Source organism: Myodes glareolus, chromosome X (assembly GCF_982192425.1).
Source record: "Myodes glareolus chromosome X, mMyoGla1.1, whole genome shotgun sequence".
Lineage (NCBI taxonomy): Eukaryota > Metazoa > Chordata > Mammalia > Rodentia > Cricetidae > Myodes > Myodes glareolus.
Genome location: NC_142053.1, coordinates 77,698,370 through 77,705,942, shown reverse-complemented (window position 1 = coordinate 77,705,942; position 7,573 = coordinate 77,698,370). Strand labels below are relative to the sequence as shown.

The 7,573-nt window shown below is 43.6% G+C and overlaps 1 non-coding gene across 1 annotated transcript; it reads left to right on the top strand.

Moving 5' to 3' along the window:
* Window positions 1–4,436: 4,436 nt before the first annotated feature.
* LOC146889160 (Nuclear RNase P) lies at window positions 4,437–4,721 on the top strand. Its single transcript, XR_015000505.2, has one exon.
* The last annotated feature ends 2,852 nt before the right edge of the window (window positions 4,722–7,573 follow it).

The window sequence follows — 7,573 nt, the reverse complement described above, 5'->3', positions numbered from 1 at the left end:
GGCAAACTGGTGGTGGGTGTGGAGCGGCAAAGAAAGAGTTGCAAAAGGCCTGCGCTCGCGGGGTGGGGTGGGGGGGTGGGGGGGTGGGGGGGTGGAGGGGGACGACGACACGGGGACTCAACTCCATCTGGACAACTTTTGAAACAAGAAAAAGTGGTAAGAGGTAACAACATTTGTACTTATTTTGGAGGGACTTTATTTGTTTGTTTAATTTATTTATTAGTTTTTCAAGACAGAGTTTTTCTGTGTAGTCCTGGCTGCTCTGGAACTCACTCTCTAGATCAGGCTGGTAACCTCAAACTCACTGCCTTTGGTTCCCAGGTGCTGCGATTAAAGGCGTGTGCCACTATGCTAAGCTATTTTTTAATTTTAAAACAAAATCTCAAAACTGATTTCTACCGCTAACCCAGCTCTTTTCTTTCTTTTTCCTTTTTTTTTTTTTTTTTTGGTCAGCATGATACAAGCTAGAATCATCTAGGAGGAGAACCTTAATTGAAAAAAGCCTCTATCATGTTAACTTGGAGACAAGTCTAGGGACGTTTTCTTTCTCCTTTTTTAAAAAGTAAATTTTATTGGGCTGGAGAGATGACTCAGCAGTTAAGAGCACTGACTATTCCAGAGGACCCGGGTTCAATTCCCAGCACCCACATGACAGCTCATAACTGTCTGTAACTCCAGTCCCAGGGGATTCAACACCTTCACACAGTTACACATATACACAAAAACATGAATGCATATGAAATAAAAATAAATTATTTAAAAACTTCATTGTAACAACTTGCAAATATGAGGACATCACACACTAAAATTAAGCAGATCCAAAGGCTATGCAACACAATACAGTTAGAATAGACATTAGAAATGGAAGCTCTGGAGCTCCAAATTAAATTTTACACTTTTACTGGGTTTATTATTGAATGTATTTTATGCACTTGCCAAGCACCAAAACCAGAAAAGTTCATGACAGAATTAGAAGTAGAAAACACAATTTTACATCATCTTTCATAACTCATATCTGATCGTTACATTCAATCCTTCCTCATAGTCTAATATTTATTTGTTTGTTTTTCTTCTTTATACATGCTATATACTATACATGCTATACTCATATGCACATTTGACTGCACATGGATATACATTATTGTCTAGATTCTACATATGAGAAAGAACATGTGTTTTTTATATTGAGATTGTGTGACCTTGCTTATTATTAGAGATTCAAAATCCATTTGCCTGTAAATTTTTAACTTCATTTTTCTTTAGAGCTAAGTAGTAGTCATATATACATATACATATATATATATATATATATCCATCCGTTGATGGACAACTAGATAGTTTTCAATTATTTGTTGTAATGAAGAAAGCAGTAATAAACATAGGGGTACAATTGTCTCTATGGTATATTACAGAATTCTTTGGGTATATGCTCAGGAGCAAAATATCTGGGCGATATAGTAGCTCTATTCTTGTTTATTTAAATTTTAAATTTTTGAGACAGCATTTCACTGTGTAACTTTGACTATCCTGTAACTCACTCTGTAGGTCAGCCTGGCCTCACACTCACAGAGTTTTGCTTGCCTCTGCCTCCCAAGTGCTGGGATTAAAAGCGTGTGCCTCCATGCCAGTCTATATCTTAATTTTCAGAGAAATCTCAAAACGGATTCCCATACCAGCTGTAGTGATGCAGCTGCCAACAGTGAACAAGGGCTCCTGTCTCTCTACATTCTTTCCAACTTTTGCTGTTAGATTGATTGGTTGATTTGGTTTTTTGAGACAGGGTCTCTCTTTGTAACAGTCCTGGATGTTCTGGACCTTGCATTATAGGCCAGGCTGGCCTTGAACTCACAGAGATCTGCCTGCCTCTGCCTCCCAAATGCTAGAATTGAAGGTGTGCACCACCACTTCCTGGCTTGTTAGATTTCTTAGTGGCAGCCATTTTGACTAGGCTGAGGTGTTATCTCAAAGTAGTGTTAATTTGCATTTCCCTGGTGGCTAGAAATATTGAATAGAACATGTTTAAAAATAGTTATTTCCCATTTATGTTTCACTTTTGAAAACTGTCTATTCAGTTATTTGCTCATTTACTGATTGTCAGTTTTATTTCCTTATTATTTAATTTCTCTCAAATATCTTAGTTTCTAAGATTAGCTTTTATTTTGGTCACAAAAGGACCCTGGATGCACTGGAAATGAAGTTGCCGATGGCTGTGAGCTATATGACGTGAGTGCTGTGAAGTGAACTCCAATTCTCTGGAAGAACAGCAAATGCTCTTAACTCTGAGCCATTTCTGCAGCCCTGCGTTTACAGTTTTATGGGGCTAGGACAAGTACAAGGAAGACTGTTTACTGCACTGGGCAGCAGAAATTCAACACCATGGAGGAACTTGTAGAAAAAGGCAGTCTTTCCAAGTGAACAAGGAGAAAAACTGTCTCTCATCAAGCATTTGTCTTGATACTGCTCGTCAGCCGTTACCACTACACAGCTTTAACTTGTCACGGAATTGAAGACTGAGCAAGTGTCAGGCCGATTGGACTTATTTAGAAAATCCTGTTTCCAGCTGTATAATAATTGACTATAATATTGAGTATTTTTGTTATAACTCAACCCATACTTGTAACTACATAAGTAGTGCACCTATAGAGAAGAATTCCTTATTCTTGGTCTTCTATCTTACTGTCCTCTTTGTTGGTTTTTCTCTTTCCTTCTAACAATTAAGATTTTGTATTTGGAAAAAGAAAATAATTCGATTAAAATGTTTGTATGGAAGAATTTTTTTTATAGCTCCTTATTTCCTTGTAAAGGCATCCTGATCTCCCATGGTTCCTCTTCATATAAAATTGTATCTTATAGGGTACATGCTAAAGTACATTTCTTGTTAAATGTCAATCTTTTCTGTGACTAAATAGCAATAATAACCAGAAAATTAGAAATAAGGGACTGGAGAGATGGTTCAGTAGTTAAGAGTGGAATCTCCCGCTGGGGGAGCCCATTTCAGACCCCACCCTCAGCATGCCAGGTAGCAGCTCCCTGCAGCGCCCTTTCAGACCCCATGTCTGAGAAAGCCTGCCATGGGCAGCTCTGTTCCTGGAGATGCCTAGGACCATGCCTCCACATTATTTAAGATGAGTGCTCCCCCACCCCTGTGACCTGCTGCATGGTTTTCTCTCATGTGTTTCTCTTCTTCCCCTGGGGTCACCCAGGAATATTTTGCTAGGATTAAACCTGGACTTATTAATTCTATCTATCTATCTATCTATCTATCTATCTATCTATCTATCTATCATGAATACAATGTTATGGCCTGCATGTATGCCTGCAGGCCAGAAAAGGGCACCAGATCTCATTACAGATGGTTGTGTGTAGGAAGCCACCTGGAGGCACAGGTGGTCCTGCAGTTTGGAGGTATACAAGCCCATACCTGGCTTAGCCATGTGGGGCTGAGCACCCTTGCCTGTGCCCTTGTCTGCACATGCTCAGACCAGCAGAATGGCATTAACCAATCAGGACAGCGTTCAAGCCTCTCCACCGTTTAAAAGCAGCTGCCTCGGGGCTTTACTTCCTCTCTCTAAGCTTTCTCTCGTCCCGGCTCTATCTTCCCTTTCCCCAATTTTCCTCAATCAAATGCTCCGAATAAAGACGTGACCAGGGAAGGAATTCTCGTTTTAATGGCGTTCATTCCTGCTGGTCAGGATGTGCGTCGCAACTGGTGCTCGAAACCCCGGGACGCCGAGGGACCCTGACAACTACGCCGGGGGACCCTGAGAAGGAAGCGCCCAGCAACAGGTGCTGAAAGCCCGGGAAGAAAAAGCCGAGATCAGACACCAGGACACAGAGAGCCGTGAATTTCAGAACTCTGAACACGTGGAGCGGTGAGTGAAGTCAGTTAAATCCTCCAGAAAGGGGAGGAAAAAGAATGAAAAAAGTATAGGCCTAAAAAGAAAAGAAAATAGAAAGAATCAAAGTTAAGGTATCTGAAAGAAGGTACAGAAAGCAACGGGGAAGAAAAAACCCCTCAAGTTCAGTGCAGGAGGAGTGTAAATAAAAACAGCAGCAAAAAAAGCGAGGTTTACGGTTGGGAGATCCGCGGCTTCCTCCGTCCATACTCGCTGTTAGAGACCGGGGCAACAGTCTCGTAGGGAGGCGGGCTTGATCATGCCTGAAGACTGCCTTTCCTGTTCTTAAAGAGCCACAGAGCTTTTGGAGATGATTTTCGCCTAATTTTGATAAGAGAGCTCAGTCTCTGGCTCTCACGTACAAAAAACTTTAATTTTGATTGAGGAAGTAGCCGGTGGTGGCGCACGCCTTTAATCCCAGCACCTGAGCGGACTTGCCCTGACTGAGACGGAAGCTGCATGGTGAACAGCAGCGCCACTAAAGACCTAAAGACAGAGAGGGGCCTAACTCTGAACCGCGTTTCCATAGCAACATGGGCGGGCGGAGGAAGCTCATCGGCGGGGCCACGTGCTGAGTGCTCGTCACTCCCCGGCCCCTGGGAAGGTCTGAGACTGGGGCCCCCGTGGCCCTAACCGGGCCCTCCGCGCGTGGGCAGACCGGGCAGGAGAGGCCCCCCCTCGCCGGAGCTTGAAAAAGACTCACAGCTGGCGGTGCGAGTTCATTGCCTGAGGTGAAACGGCGAGCCTGCGCACGGCCCGGGGCGGGGCCATGCCTTTGTATGGGCCACGCCTCAGCCGCGGCCACCAAAAATTCAGTCAGATAAAAATGTTTGTTGCCAAAAATTCAGTCAGATAAAAACATTTGTCGCCAAAAATTCAGTCAGATAAAAACATTTATCCCCCCAAAAAATGTGCATCGTCCCGTCGTCAACAGAAAGTAGTCAGATCGATTGTCGACGCCCATTTTCCCTTAAAGAACTGGTCATGATTATCATAATAAAGGCGTGTCAACCTGGTTACCGTATCCTAGGGCGGACCTATTGCCTCAAGCAACGGGTGGAATAAAACAATGCTACCTAGAGGTTTTTTCATTTGAATGCGGGCCTGGAGAGATGGTTCAGAGGTTAAGAGCACTGCCTGCTCTTCCAAAGGTCATGAGTTCAATTCCCAATGACAACTGTTTTTGTTTTAGACAATAGAGGGGGACTACCAGTGACAGCTTCCCCCAGAGAAAGGATTTCTCTTGCATTCTTTACATTTAATTTTTAATTCAAAATATTGCTGGAAAAACAACAGCAGACAGAGATGCTCTGTTTGAAAGCAATTCCGTCTAATTCTAAGGCCTGCTTTAATGGCACAGGCAAACAAGATTTACTCTTTGAAACGGAGACATGTAGGTCTCTAAGTTCAAAACCAGCCTACTTCCAGTACTGATTGTGCTGAATTTTTACACTGAGAGTTTTAATACTCTTAAATGTTAATTTGGGAGGAGAGTTTTGTTTATGTTTTTCTAGGAATGCTGACATACATCTGGATGCCAGCGAGACCAACCAGAGAGATAAAGAAGATGACCCAGTGGATGCTGAGTGTCCTGCTGTGGAAGATTCGTGCGGAGGCAGCAGTGATGACCCTCTGGGCGGTGCCAAGAGCAGCTGTTTCACACCATCGACTTGAGCAACACCCTGTGCAACCTCTTATCTCTTAACAATTTTCTGACTGACTCTATTTTGCCTTTTCCTTCCTTAGGAATGGGTGGGAGCAGAGATATTCTTGGCATGCTGTGTCTAGGTGGAAGTGCTGTATGTCTTTGATTGGTGTGCTACCTGCTAGCCCAAGTGAGGAGGGACAAGGTCTTTGTGGCACAGGCCTTGGCAACCTTGGAATGTGTATCCTCACCCCAAGTTTGGCTCTCAGCCTTAAAGAGCTCATAGGCAATTAGCCATGCATAGCCTTTGTACCCTCAAGGGACCAGATAGTCCCATTGCACTGAGGAAGGTATGCATTGGCAGAGGGTGTGTCTTGTTTTTCTTTTCTTCAATCGGTCCACACATCATGAGTTGGGGACCAGATTGGAAAATAGTTTTGCCTTATTGCTTTTATTTACAGTAGAAGGGGGAGATGTAGGAAGCCACCTGGAGGCACAGGTGGTCCTGCAGTTTGGAGGTATACAAGCCCATACCTGGCTTAGCCACGTGGGGCTGAGCACCCTTGCCTGCACCCTTGCCTGCACATGCTCAGACCAGCAGAATGGCATTAACCAATCAGGACAGCGTTCAAGCCTCTCCACCGTTTAAAAGCAGCTGCCTCGGGGCTTTACTTCCTCTCTCTAAGCTTTCTCTCGTCCCGGCTCTATCTTCCCTTCCCCCAATTTTCCTCAATCAAATGCTCCGAATAAAGACGTGACCAGGGAAGGAATTCTCGTTTTAATGGCATTCATTCCTGCTGGTCAGGATGCGCGTCGCAGTTGTGAGCCACCATGTGGTTTCTTAGTTTTGCTTGGTTTGATTAGCTACATCGGCAGAGAGGCTTAATACCAGGGCACAGAAATACCTTTCAAAGAGCACCAGCTGTACTTCCAGAGGTCCTAGGTTCAATTCCCAAGGAAACACATTGAGGGTTACAACCATCTATAATGGTATCTTATGCCCTCTTCTGATATGCAGGTGTATATGCAGATAGAGCACTCATACACATAAAATTCGAGGGCTAGGGAGAGAATTCAGTCAGTGAAGTGTATGGCTCTGAGTTTGATCCATAGAATCCATGTAAACAAACAAACAAACCAAAGGGACGTAATGTAGTTCTGGCACTGGGGAAGTAGAAACAGGTAAGTCTCTAGCGCTTGCTAAGCATCCAGCCCAACCTGCTTGAGGAGCTTCAGGTCAGCAAAAGACCCAAGCTCAAAAAAAAAAAAAAAAAGAAAGAAAGAAAGAAAAAAAAAGAAAGAAAGAAAGAAAGGAAGGAAGGAAGAAAGAAGTGAAACACTACCCAAGGCTGACCTCTGGCTTCCGTACTCTGTACATGTGCACACATGTAAACACATGCGTGTGTGTGCACACAGAGACACACACACACACCATAAACTTACTTCAGCATGTAGTGAATAGAGGAAGCATACAGAATTCAAAGAGGGAAATCAGGAAAGCTTTTTATGTTTGAGTTTAGGGGAGACAGCATTTCACTTTTGTTTGGGAATAGCGGCACACACCTTTAATTCCAGTACTCTGGAGGCAGATGCAGGAGGATCTCTATGGGGCTTGAGAGATGGCTCAGAGGGTAAGAACATTGCCTGCTCTTTCAAGGTCCTGAGTTCCCAGCAACCATATGGTGGCTCACAACCATCTGTAACGAGGTCTGGTGCCCTCTTCTGGCCTGCAGGCATACATGGAAGGAATGCTGTATACATAATAAATAAATATTTTTTTTAAAAGAGGATCTCTATGAGTTTGAGGCCAAGCTATCCAGAGATACCTGTATTTGGAGTCCCTGTCTCAACAACAAAGCAAAATAAAGCAAAACTTTAGACCCTCAGGAATATAACTTCATCTTCTGGTGATAGAGCCTCCATCAGGCTTTATGGGGTAATGGATTTAGATGAAATGGAATTTTTCTGAACGTGGTTATTGAGTGGAACCAATAGGTACTGTCACTTATGTGAGTCCTTTTCCCCAGGTGGA